This window comes from Brienomyrus brachyistius, unplaced genomic scaffold (assembly GCF_023856365.1).
Source record: "Brienomyrus brachyistius isolate T26 unplaced genomic scaffold, BBRACH_0.4 scaffold50, whole genome shotgun sequence".
NCBI classification, from domain to species: Eukaryota; Metazoa; Chordata; class Actinopteri; order Osteoglossiformes; family Mormyridae; genus Brienomyrus; species Brienomyrus brachyistius.
The window spans coordinates 2,017,894-2,030,696 of NW_026042325.1; the positions used below are offsets into that span (position 1 = coordinate 2,017,894).

The 12,803-nt window shown below is 43.2% G+C and overlaps 1 protein-coding gene, 1 long non-coding RNA gene and 1 other non-coding gene across 4 annotated transcripts in view; all 3 read right to left on the minus strand.

Moving 5' to 3' along the window:
* LOC125723508 (nck-associated protein 5-like) overlaps positions 1-7,089 on the minus strand; it is a 40,403-nt gene extending 33,314 nt beyond the window's left edge. Inside the window, exon 1 of one of the 2 annotated variants that reach the window (XM_049000152.1) lies at positions 6,565-7,089. The gene's annotated coding sequence lies outside the window, so the exon portion shown is untranslated. Of the gene's footprint in view, positions 1-2,445; positions 4,415-6,564 lie in introns of those variants that run through there. The other variant, XM_049000154.1, reaches the window with a different exon arrangement.
* Positions 7,090-8,597: 1,508 nt separating this feature from the next.
* LOC125723513 (uncharacterized) lies at positions 8,598-9,862 on the minus strand. Its single transcript, XR_007386919.1, has 2 exons — positions 9,778-9,862; positions 8,598-8,993 (listed from the first exon to the last, which is right to left on the minus strand). It is a non-coding gene; the product is annotated as an uncharacterized LOC125723513 (long non-coding RNA).
* LOC125723663 (small nucleolar RNA SNORA2/SNORA34 family) lies at positions 9,133-9,268 on the minus strand. Its single transcript, XR_007386962.1, has one exon. It is a non-coding gene; the product is annotated as a small nucleolar RNA SNORA2/SNORA34 family (small nucleolar RNA).
* Positions 9,863-12,803: the final 2,941 nt, after the last annotated feature.

Genomic DNA, 12,803 nt, shown 5'->3' on the forward strand with positions numbered 1-12,803 from the left:
TGACACTGGTTCTGCTGAAGCTGAGCATCCCCCTGTTATTCCTCTGAACTCTCTCAAGCTAGATCCGATACCTAATATCATATTATTGCATTTGCATCAACATGGTAATTATACGCCGTGCATCCCAGCCAGCTGTGCCACAAAGAGACTCCGATGCAGATAGAGACAGGGCTCCCTGTGTGCGAAAAATCAAAGCAGCATCTGTGGGAGGTCCAACCCCCACCTCACTGGGTTCCAGGCATCGCTCTCCTGCTCCAGGAGGCAACTGTGGAATATTTCTACATGCTAGACCTCTTCCAAATCAGTCCTCAGATGCAGAACCATGGCAACCAAAAAGGGAGGGAGGGGGGTGAAAGAAAGAGGGCAAGAGGAAGATGGGGGAACGGATGGAGTGCCTGCCTGTGGGGCCTGAGATGTTCAGGGCTGCCTGCGTTTGTGCAGATCACTCGTCCTCAAAGATCCAAACTCTCACCACAAAAGCAGGGCTTAGCCACATTACCCAGGGTGCACCTGCCCGGCACAGTGCTAACCATCAAATGGAAGGACTGGGACAGCATGGAGATCGTCTTCAAACAAATGACTGTCAACAAAATGGACAACCCGAGAATTTCAAGTAAAGCCCACAGTTCCGTGTGTCTCTGTTCTTGAAAAGCTTACGGTTGTGTCACTTAAACTCTTCTCGGGGCGGAGCGGGTTGAAAGCACAGGAGTATTACGTTTAGAAAAGCTTGGAGCTCCGGGTCTCACTGTCAGCTGAACTCAGTGTGGACCATTTCAGACTTAACAACAAGCATCTGGAGGAAGAGCTTCAGGGAACTACTGCCCCCCCCATTCCACATAAGATGTTAGAGGGCAAAGGACAAAGGGGGTTTCTCTGTGTGTCAGAGTGGTGAGGTCACAACCTCCTTTCTGTCACGACACTAACCTCTGTGTCTCCATGTCCCCAGTACAAAGGGCATCCAGTAAATACAATGAAAGTGACTCAATCTCAACACAGTAATCGTATTGTATTTTCAACTAATGTTCTCATAATCTTGATTTTAGACAGAACATCTATATTTCCCCAGATCACCCTGAGAACCACCAAGTTCCACCAAAGGACTGACTTAGTGGAAAATGCAGAATTTACTAAGCACACAAATCTACAGGACACACGTCCCAGGTATTTTTAAAAGCTTTTTTTCTGGGTACTGTAAGGTTTCAGCTTTCTGTTTGTCACACGACATACAAATACAAGGTAAACGAGGTAAACCCTTGCTGAAGAACTTGCACACAAACACAGCCACTGGATTAACAGTAAGCATGTCCGTCTGACAGTGTGACGGGAAACCATCTCGCAATCGCTGCAGATTTAATCACGCAGTAACAAAATTCTATTCTGAAGCTTCTCTTCATACTATGTTCATCATGAATACCGAATTCTTCTTGAAACATTGATCCAAGCTAGATTACAAGCCATCAAATCATGCTGTCAGACATTACTGAGGCAACATGATGACCTCATACCTCTCAGGCTGGGGGTTCCAGTCACACCTCTGTGCTGTATGTGGATCTTGCATGTCCTCTATGTGCTGTATAGATCCTTTCCTCAGCCTAACCACAGACATGCAGTTAAGCCAAAATAGCCTCTAAATTGCCCAGAGTGTATGAAACTGACCTACATCCCATCCAAGGTGCACAAAGGCCTCATGCTTTGCATTACAGAATCCAGAGCCAACCCCCTACCTCCAGTGACACTGACTATGATAGGAGACGGTTATCGCTGTACATCGCACAGTTTAATACCTGAAGTAATTAGGACACCTGACAGGACCTGAACCAGTAATGTCACGCCTGTGCTTTTCTTTACAGACTAAGCATTTACTTCATTTTAACGAAAATTTCATACAATGCTTATTTACATTTTTTTTACAGTTTTATTACATGCGGTACTGGCAAGTTTAAACAAAACTCCCTTTCTTCTCCAAAACACCAACGTTAACGATGTGCAAATAACATTTAGAACTAACAGTTAGAAGGACATGGCAGTAGATCCACAATTTTGAAGAAGGAATGGGTGAAACACGATGTTAAATGGAGAACATCCTGCTGGGTCTGCAGATCAAAGCAGGTCAGGCATCTGGCAGACAAAGCAGGTTTAAGAAATGACACGTTGGCACGTGTGCCTGCACGTGAGTAAACACACAAATAAACACGCACTAACAACTAACCCACAAAACACAGACAGGCCTGTTTCAAAGGTTGTGTTTATTAAGTAGACTACACCTTAATTTATTATTTTGCTGCAGTTTTCCGCTGCGGATGGTGCAGTTCGCAGATAACGGTGCTTTTATTGCCATTAAAGGAGCCGAAATGCGGATCCAGCGCAGCTGTGTAAAATATTGCAGCGTTCCTAATAAGACAAAAACCCCTCACACCTGTTAGCTACGATTCCCATCTTCCATACCTGGCAGTTCGTTGTTTTTTTTTTATTCGCCTTCCCTGCCGTCTTGATGCAGAAGGGCTAGGATGCGGTTTTAGACAGCATATTTGCAGGATATATTTCTCAGCATAATGGCAGAATTGTGTTGCCAACAAACACAGCGGATAATGACAGATGAGACGACGAAGACGGTCCAAGTTAGATTTCATATCTCTTCCTGTACATTTTTTATCACCATACAAAACAGAAACTACTTAAACAGGCGGGGAAAAAAAGTCACTTGGAAGAAGACAGGGTACCATCAACCACAAGCCAGCAGATTTCAGTTCATATTTTATTAACATGCTGAATGCGCAAAGACTATTTCCCATAATGCATTATGATTCACAGAACAGTGTACCAATATAGCAAATAAAAGAGAAGTGCGATAAGTGAGACACAATGCTGTACTATCCCAGACATGCTACGAATGAATTGTCTAAAGATATTTATATAATTGTTATTGTTAATTTCCCGTGCTATACAACATGCAACACTGGACAGTGGGCAAACAAATCCGTGCTGTATTTTATATTTCTACAGTGTGATCATGAAAATCACATGTTAAATAAAAGCACAGATGAAAGGCTTTTAAAAATACCTAAGAGCATTTTGTCATCGTTGTATAAATATCGTTGTGAGGGACTAAAATACCCATCTGCGCCAGCTTCTTTTGCCAGAAGCCAGCTTGTTCTTTGTTTTTCCATCATTCAGATATTTTTAAAATCTTCATTCCAACAACTAATCAAAGATACTGAAATGTGCCACATATTTAAACACAGAATCGCAATGTTTCTAACCCTAAAGGAGAATGAAACAGACCTTAGGAACGATTCCCCAGCTCTTGAGAATCACTGACTGCACAGAATGGTTCGCCACCAGGAAAAAAAAAAAAAGATGTTATTTTGGAACATGTTAATTTGCACCATACTTCTATATCATTTATTGAGGGAGGATGGACACATTTTTTGTTTTAAAGGGCAGAAACCCAAAATGTCATACATGCTTCCTAAAACCACTTCCTAGTCCGACAGCCTTTTTAAAAGCAAAGCATTTATTACGCAGCAGAAGTTACAGTTTTCATATCAAAGTCTTCTAGTCGAATAACAATTAAGATGTTCAGATTTCACCATGATTATGGATCGTTACTATGGATCAAGGAGCGGCTTTAAAAAACATAAATACAATGGGAGTTATATGCCATCCCCTGACATCAATATAGCGTCACTTGAGCAGCTGAGCTACACCCATCGCGATATGAACACTCCTCCACTGCAAGAAGCACCACAATGACTAGCCCAAGGGCTAAAGCCCAAATGCCCTTAAAACCCCAAAGCAAACCACTAGTCAGAGAAAATAGCAACTTCTATTACTCAACTTTCTTTTGGACATATTCCTGTCCTACACTCACGGCTGAATCCATAAATAGAAGCAAATAAAAGACTTAAAACGCACCCGACAGCACAGCCGCTGCGTGCTGCAGTTGCGTCAATAATTAAAATCTCCACAGAGCTATAGTAACGGCAGAGAGGAACAGGAGGGATCAGTCAACATCTGGAGGAAGGCAGGACAGGCAGTGCCAATCGCCAGCAAACCTCTACGTGTGCTGGGGAGATGGAGAGGGGGGTGAGTGTAATTACCATGGCGCGATGCTAATGACGATTCTTTAACAAGGATAAACGGCATCAGTAATGCACACGTGCGAAGCGGCGTTCACATCAGCTAACATAACACACACCAGAGCAGTACGACCTTGAAGTAACCTATGAATACCAAAAGAACTCCATGAAAATAAACCCTACATGTTAACTACAGAAGTGAGGTTATGGACACTGACTTAACAGAAGGTTGCTGCTTCAAGCCCCAGAAGGAGAAAGAAGGCTTGCTGTTTTACCTTTGAGTAAGGTACTAACCAATCTTGTAAAAACAGTAGGCCAGACTGCCTTGACAAATGTGCTATCTAGACAAAAAAAAAACTACATCTGAATGTCTTTAAAAAATTAAAAAATAACACCGTGCAGCATCTAAAAATTGTAAACTTTTTTTTTTTTGGGGGGGGGGGGCATCTCATTCTTCTAATTCTGTTTTAAATTTTGTGTTATATTGGGGGGAGATTAACCCCCCTCCCAGCAAAGGATAGTAAACAAGTCCACACAAACGGCAACGACGCCTCGACTGAACTGCTCCCTGATTTCATTTTTTTTCTTTTTGTGGCAGAAGGCACGGGTGGGGTGAACAGTAGAGAAACCCCAAGAGCCCACCCACTGCTTGGCATGTAAAGGGGGTTGCAGCCTCGAAATAACGAGGCGCAATAAGGATTCGGAGGGAGGAAGCGGAGAGCTGTCTGCCGACTGCCAGTTTAGTGTAACAGACATCCCTGCTTTTACAAATACTTGTGCCACAGCAGGGAGTTAGCAATTAGCACAGCATTTAAAGGTGCCTTCGTGTTCTTTCTCATAAGAATTGAGCTGTACATACTCAAGTTATCGCCAAGATATTAATTATTCCCCCAGCCCCCCAACACCAGTTGTGTTATAGCAGAGATATTTTAATTCGGTTTCTAGTAGAAAAAAGCATCAGAACCTGTTTTCCTCTCTTTGCCACTGACTTTCACATATTATGTAAATACACTGAATTTACTCAGATATTTGGACAAGATCCCATTTTAAGAAGAAGGAGATATTCAATGGCTGCTATGTACTAAAAATAGCTCAACAAAGTAAGAAATTCAGACTGTAGCTGTCCTTTCCATTAATGCACGAATTAAAACGTAATACCACCTATATTGGCAAGGACGAGGTAACCCAGGCGCAGAAATGCCGTTCCGACCCAAAACAGTGTCTTCTTATGTTTATCTTATAATAAAAGTCACTAAGAACGCATGTGTTGCATATATAAAGGAGGTATACCATACCATCCACTCTCCATAAACGTTTCTTTATACCATCATTGACAGAAATATTTAAACTCATTTTGTGGCGTCCCAGGCCACCCCAGGCTCAGAAGTTAGACACATAAAATCGAGACGCCATCCTGCGGACAGACAAGCCCACTATTAAATCTTTTAGCGGAATATTATACCTTTTGTCCCAAAGCCTGAAATGATACAAAATGTATCGTGCAGACAAAGCTAAATTGATATGTGCACAAAAAACACACAAAAGGAATAATGTGCGTGTGAATTTGCAATCAAAAACTCGATCCACCGACTCCAAAATAAACCAGCGAAGGCACATTTCCCTTTATGGTGGGTAAAGGGGCTTTCAAACGGCGGCAGCTGCACACACACGGGGCATGTGGGCTTTCGGGGTCACACACATGCACGGACCGTCTCTCTTATACACATCCGGCTCCATTGTCTCGCTGTGCATCAGGTAAAATCTCCATGACCGAGTCCGGCTGGAAGAGGACAGTAGTCCGTAACAGAGATATTACTGTTCGATAAAACAAGAGGAGGGGAAATATCTATTGCTATTTTTAAAACCAATGGTATGACTGATCTGCCGGTAGCGAGCTTAAGGCAATGCCACAGAACCGCTATGCTGTCCAGCTTCCATGTCATTTTCACTATTTAATAACACACATATATAAGAGTTGCACATACATGCGCTAATTTTGGATGCAAACATGCACATCCACATTCAATGTAGTGCTACGGTCCGCATTCACACCTACAGAGACCAGAAGCCCACCTGGCCCTTGGTACTTAAATGTCATTTGGATAACATTAAATCAACAAAAAAAATGTAGCGGCAAGCGTAGGCCTGCTGGATAAAAATAAGCAGCGCCTTGCCGGGCGAGGGGACTTGGAAAGCGTGGGGGCTACGAAACATCCCCGGGGTGAAGCAGCCATCAGACGCGTAACGTCCAGGTCTAAGCGGCAACCACAACGCCCTCACCTATGGGTCCGGCTTATTTCGCTGCGGATAAAGCCCAGTGCTGCCGTTCTTTGCTGGCTGTGAGTTTACATGCGGGAGCCGCCGCACTGTGGTTTCCGATCGCGCGCCGTATCCCGCATCTTTACGCGAAGAGCCGCAGCCGCGGCTCGCGCACCCATTACAATCCGCGAATAAAGGTAATAAACAAACAAAAAGCCCCACCAACCTCATTTGCCAGAGTCTAGCGTGGAAGGAGTGCAAATAACGGCGCAGGCACAACCCCAACTGCGCATTCCGCGCATACATTAAGAAAGAAAGAAAGAAAGAACGCCCCAGTCTGTTACTGCTCAAAAAGCTGCATTTCCCCCCTTTATGCTGGGATCCTTTCGGAGGTCTTTCCGCGTCGGGAGACTCTGGGCAGGAAAGGTGATGTCATGGCTTTAAAGCGCACTGGCCGCCCAGCGCTCGGCGGCAGAACCGATGTCCGCGGCCGCTTACGGCTGATGTTAAAAAGCCCATCGCGCTCCTTCTAACGGACGCTGGACGGGTGGAAACTGTGCGATTTTAAAGTGCTGCCAGGTTTACTGGGCGACATAAAACAAACAGGCAAAACATTATCTGCATGGCTTTCTCTTCACCCGCTTGTCCGCCTGTAGTATTTACAAACTTTCCGGTCGAATCCCGTGCCACTGTGGAAGAAAGTTGTGTTTTTACTATTTACCAAACTAGTACTTAGTGGTCACGCATTTTAAATACTAACCCAAAAGAATTATGTATAAGGTGCATAAGAACCAGCGAAATTTTGGTCACATGTAAAGATTAGTTATGGATAATAGTAATTAAGCAAACGCGGATCAAAGAGCACGACTCCCACCCCGAACAGCCAAACGTCTGTCTTTACAAGCTGACTGGTTTTGACAGAATACAGCTTCATTAGTAAAAAAGCAACTGTGCTTAAAAGTCTTTGATCCAGCCAGTTTTCCCTTAAAGCTGTAACTGACCCTAACACTCAGTTAAGGCGAAACGTTACTAGTTGGTGAGATGGCAAGATTAATACTAACATCAATACCATGTTTTAAACGCATTTTAAAAGACCTACAGAAGCTTCCCGGATAGGAATCTCATTTCCGCCTTAAATGACTCCGTATCACGCAGAGCAACTTGAATATTGATGAAGGCAGGTAAAATTCTCCATTAACGTGCGCCACATTCTGGTTTTCCCAACCTGTTGGTTTCTACTTTAGGTGCCAGATCAGAAAACAAATTAGTGTAAAAAACACGTATCTGACCACTTTATTAGAAGCAGAACAAACCACTGGCACGTGACAGCCTCAAATGAAATACATCTTTTTGGCCAAAGAACCTAGAATTTTCCACATTTAGCGCGCGTGTGTGTGCACGCAAATGCATATTATATACACACACACATTTTAGATGTAATTACATATGCAGTTGTCCCCTTGAACAAGATACTTTCACTGAATTATTGCAGGAAAAGTCCCTTTATCAGGAAACTGCCCACAGGATTATATACTGATCATGTAAGCATACTAATCATGCAGTCCATTATATTTTAAATGCTATAATCTGTAAAAGGAAACATTCAGGACTGACATTACAGAGAACTTTAATGATGTTTGGTCACTAATGACATTTTACTTACATACTTATTTGGTTTAACTCTCAATCATTGGACGCTCTACAGTCAGAGCGAATTTTCTAATCTAAACAAGCCAAAACAGGCAAGCAAATTTCCTGCTCTCACAGTCGCTAGTTTTAAGGCCCTCTGCTCTTTTCATTAGTTTCTCCCTTCAGAAGTATAGAAGCGCCCCCCTCTGTCTCATTAGTGCAAGAGCAAGGCGCGCCAAAGAACAACATCGCGAACTAAATGGAAGGTGGCCTTTCAATACACAACCACATCAACCCCAGCGCTCATTTCAGACACAGTGGCCAATCAAAGATTTCCGTAAACAGGAAGCAGACCAACAAGATTTGCTTCCTCCCAGTTATATTTAGGGTGTATACAGAAGAAAGGAAATGAGAGAGACTTACTGAAGTATTTGCCGACAAGATACACATGTATACACACACATAAATATGAAAAAAAAGATTAAGTCGTTAAGCCACTTGTAAGACGTGTATCGGGTGTCACAGAGCAAACCTTCTGCTGGCACTATGTACAGCGGGGAGAAGCCCCACCAGCTCAGGATCCCTTAAAAAGGGCTGCATACTAATTGTGCCCAATAAATGAATAGTAAGTTTCAGAAATGGTGCTTTATTTAAACACTACATGCAAAAAATACAAAAAAAAAAAATCACCATTTGCTTTGTTCCACTATGGAGGAGCTGCACCATGCTGTACCTTTAAAACACACACACACCTCATTACTGACCTATAATCTTATTCCAAAAGACATCCAAAGAAACTAGTCAATTCAAACATGCAGATTAATATTAAAGCTGATATACGGAAATTACAAGGAAAGCCAATGAAAAGCATCAAACCACTTTAAACTTTTACTCCATTCAGGAAAACTACACAATTAAGCAGATATCAGTGTAGCCTTCAGTCCTCCATCCCTTCAAGCATGGCCCCAGCGTGATGAAGAGCCAACGGCTGCCACTGGTAATCCGATTCCAGGACATGCTGGATATCTGCGCAAAGAAAGAATTCAAATAATGAGGAAAATTTTATACAGCTGAACAGTGTGGAGAGAGTGGAGGTGAGGAGCACTGCACCAAGAGTGTGGAACATGTTCGATTACAACTAGAAAATCGAGGGCTTTAAAATGGCAAGTGTTCCTTCCAACTGAACTGGATTTCCCCTTTTCAACACAGGGGAAACGCAACAGACCATTGAAAGGCTATAATTTTGGCCTCTGTTTGAAACCAGCAGTTACAGCCAACTGCTGGCCTTGATTCAGGGCCGTAGTACCTTGCCTAGGTCCGTCAGAGGAAGGGAGCATGCGGAGGGCCGTTTTAGTTTTAACTGCAGAATTACCTGCAACGTCCATTCTCAAAGTCTACCATATTGGGCCCATTTTTAAAATATAGCAGTTACTGTTTATAGTTTATAACAGACATCCTTAAAGTCGTCATATTAATAAATCAATTCAATGATCCGGAGGGATTCCTCACGCGGCCAGGCCGCTGCGCGCCGAGCACCAGGAGTCACAACCGAGAGATAATGCCGGAATACCGGCACACATAGTCAGCCGATCCGATTATTAAAAACACAAGGGAATCCTTCTTCTTCATTAACAATATAGCGCCGTCATCTTGGTCCGCACCACGTCTTGCTTCAAAAGCACAGCCATTTTATCAAGTTACATACGGTGTATTTTTTGTAAACAGCCCAATTTAGAAATAAATGTCGCATTTACGTTGCACCAAACTGTCTTAGTCCTTCACACATAAATCATTTCTTTAATTAACTCACCTGTTACCTCTTAACTGGAAAGCAGCGCCAACTACACTAAACACGTTTCCGTCCACTTACTCTACGGCACTAATGGCGCCTCAATCCAGTTTTAAATGCCGATACCGCCACCTACCGCGCTGGAGTGTTACGTACAGCGTCTGCACTAACTATACTGAAAGGGCCGGTTTTTCATTTTGATTAAACCACATAATGATCTGGACGGCTCCCATTCTTCCCAGTAAGGGTCACGGGAGCCCGGAGCCTATCCTGACAGGATAAAGAGTGCTCCCTGGATTGCATGGCAGTCTTTCACGCACTATGGGCAATTAGGAAAAGTTTAGCTGCATGTTTTTGGATTACAGGAGGGAATCCCCCCATCACTGGGAGAGCATGCAATCTCCACGTGCGCGCGCACACACACACACATACGCATACACAGAGCTCAGCAGTGTGATTTGAACCTCCAACCCAGATATGAGATGACCGTATTTCCCACTGAACTGCCATGCCACTCAAGGAAAATGAAATATTTACTAATTATGAATCAATGTGTAACATGATGATTGATCTATTAAATTCAGTACAGTACATTTAATTAGATTATTTATGTTTCCTTTAGAAAATATTGCAGACAGTGTCTGCACTGATTCAAATATTTTCCCATTTGAATCAGTGTTATTTTTCATTGGCCTAAAAAATGATTCCATCCATCCATCTTCCAAACCGCTTATCCTACTGGGTCGCGGGAGGTCTGGAGCCTATGGGCACACAACCCAGGATGGGGGGGCCAGCCCATCGCAGGGCACATTCACACACCATTCACGCACACCCATAGGCAATTTAAACCAACTCCAATTAGCATGTTTTTGGACGCCGGGAAACCGGAGGAAACCCCACGACGGCATGGGGAGAACATGCAAACTCCGCACACATGTGACCCAGGCGGAGACTCAAACCTGGGTCCCAGAGGTGTGAGGCAACAGTGCTAACCACTGTACCACCATGCCACCTCCACAAATGATTCCATTGTCCAAAATCAATGTCGAAAAGTGGGTCCGTTTCAGGCAAACAAGCATGAAAATCATGAAAATAGAATTTTAAATGCATGCCTTAATCTCATATCTAAGGCATAAACTGGGCCTATTGCTGGGCAGCCAGTATTTCATCTGGTCTCCCTGACCAAATAACTGGTTGCAGTTTTTATATAGGAATCAAGGAGAGAAACCTCTGCAATTCAGAATAATATAATTACATTCATCTATTTAGTGGACATTTCTTTGCCAAAGTAACAAACAATTGAAAAGTACTTGGAGCAGTTGGGGGTTAAGGGTTTTGTTCAAGACCACGTTGATTAAATCAGTCAGTTGATCATGGGATTTGAACCAACAACTTTCTAATCAGAAAGCCACACATCAGCCAGGTGCATAATTACTGGAGAAAGACTAGTCTGTGTCTCCACAACAGTTTCGGGAGACGCTCAATACAGCAAGAATGTAGCTCAGCTCACCAGGGTCAATAAAGATTCTCATTCTTAGTCACATGTGGCTGTGATCCCCAGTAATGGAGCTTCCACACTGTATTGCAAAGTCAGCACAAATATCACGATTGCAGCAGGCGTGTTTATTTTGACTGCAGTATTGAGTTGACATATTTCAGTTGATTCCCAGGGAAGACCATCTATATTTTGGGAATGAAACAAGTATTAGTTTTCACAAGTTTACTGCTTCCGTGTTCAGAGATCTTTTTTGCAGATGTTTCTATGTTATACTGAAGTATAATTGCAAGTATTTCATGAGTGTCAAAGGCTTTTATTGACAATTACATTAAGCTTGTGCAAAGAGTCAATATTTTGCAGTGTTGCCCTCTGCAATTCGCCCTGGCTGCTGTCAATAAACTTCTGGGCCAAATCCTGTCTGATTGCAGCCCATTTTTGCATAATCAGTGCTTGGAGTTTCTCAGAAATTGTGGGTTTTTGTTTGTCCATCCGCCTCTTGAGGATTGACCACAAGTTCTCAATGGGATTAAGGTCTGGGGAGTTTCCTGGTCATGGACCCAGAATGTCGATGTTTTGTTCCCCAAGCTCCTTAGTTGTCACTTTTGCCCCATGGCACAGTGCTCCATCATGCTGGAGAAAGCATGTTCATCACCAAACTGTTCTTGGATGGTTGGGAGAGTTTTGGAGGATGTTTTGGTACCATTCTATATTCATGGCTGTGTTCTTAGACAAAATTGTGAGTGAGCCCTTTTCTTCTCCAGACAATCTTTTTTCCAGATGCCCCAAACAATTGGAATGGGGGGAAAATGACTTTACCCCCCCAGTCCTCAGCAGTCCAATCCCTGTACCAACATCAGGTCATCCTCCGAGGGTCTTCACCTGCCTGCTGCCATTCCTGACCAAGCTCTGCACTGGTGGTGCCCTGATCCCACAGCTGAATGGAGACGGTTCTGGCGCTTACTGGACTTTCTTGGGGGCCCTGAAGCCTTCTTCACAACAATTGCATCTCTCTCCTTGAAGTTCTTGATGATCCGATAAATGGTCGATTTAGGTACAATCTTACTAGCAGCAATATCCTTGCCCGTGAAGCCCTTTTTGTGCAAAGCAATGATGACTGCACATGTTTGCAGGTAACCATGGTTACCAGAGGAAGAACAATGATTTCAAGCACCATCCTCCTCTTAAGCATCCAGTCTGCTATTCTAACTCAATCTGCACGACAGGATTTTTAACTTGCACAGTCCACAAAAGAGCGGTTCAGGATACGTTTCACTACATGTTGTACTTTGTATAACTATGTATGTGACAATCAAACAATCTGGCATATTGAATGACAGAGTGATCTTCAGCCTTGTCCACGTCAACACTCTCACATGTGTTAAGGAGAAAATCGCTGACATGATATCAGTGGGTCCTTTTGTGGCAGAGCTGTAATTAGGATTAAGTTAGTTTTTATAGCGAAGAGGGACTTTACAATTAATTGCAATTCATTTGGTCATTCTTGATAACATTCTGGAGTATATGCAAATTACCATCATAAAAACTATGG